The sequence below is a fragment of the Carlito syrichta genome, unplaced genomic scaffold, assembly GCF_000164805.1.
Source record: "Carlito syrichta isolate Samal-C Ts95f unplaced genomic scaffold, Tarsius_syrichta-2.0.1 Scaffold315337, whole genome shotgun sequence".
Taxonomy (NCBI): domain Eukaryota; kingdom Metazoa; phylum Chordata; class Mammalia; order Primates; family Tarsiidae; genus Carlito; species Carlito syrichta.
Window position 1 is genome coordinate 116,487 of NW_007259433.1, and position 370 is coordinate 116,856.

Genomic DNA, 370 nt, shown 5'->3' on the forward strand with positions numbered 1-370 from the left:
TTGTAGAGACGAGGTCTCACCAAGTTGCCCAGGCTGGTCTCAAACCCCCAGGCTCAGGCAGTCCTCTCGCCTCAGCCTCCCAAAGTGTTGGGATTACAGGCTAAGCCACTGTACCCGGCCTTTCAAAACCTTTAACAGGCTTATTTTATCTTCTCATTATTTCTGAAAGATAGATAGGACAGCTATATATTTTCTTATTCTATGGCGGAAGAATTTCTTCATTTTAAAAAATTTATTACTATTATTATTATTTTGTTGTTGTTGTTTGAGTTGGCGTTCTCATCCTCTCGCCCAGGCTGTAGTGCAGTGGCACACTCATGGCCACCGCAGCCTCAACCTGCTGGGCTCAGGTGATCCTTCAGCCTCAGCC

General features: G+C 45.7%; 1 protein-coding gene across 2 annotated transcripts in view; it reads left to right on the plus strand.

The window, feature by feature from the left end:
* Window positions 1-370, plus strand: part of RBMS2 (RNA binding motif single stranded interacting protein 2) — a 65,203-nt gene that overhangs the window by 37,047 nt on the left and 27,786 nt on the right. The gene's annotated exons all lie outside the window — the stretch shown is intronic.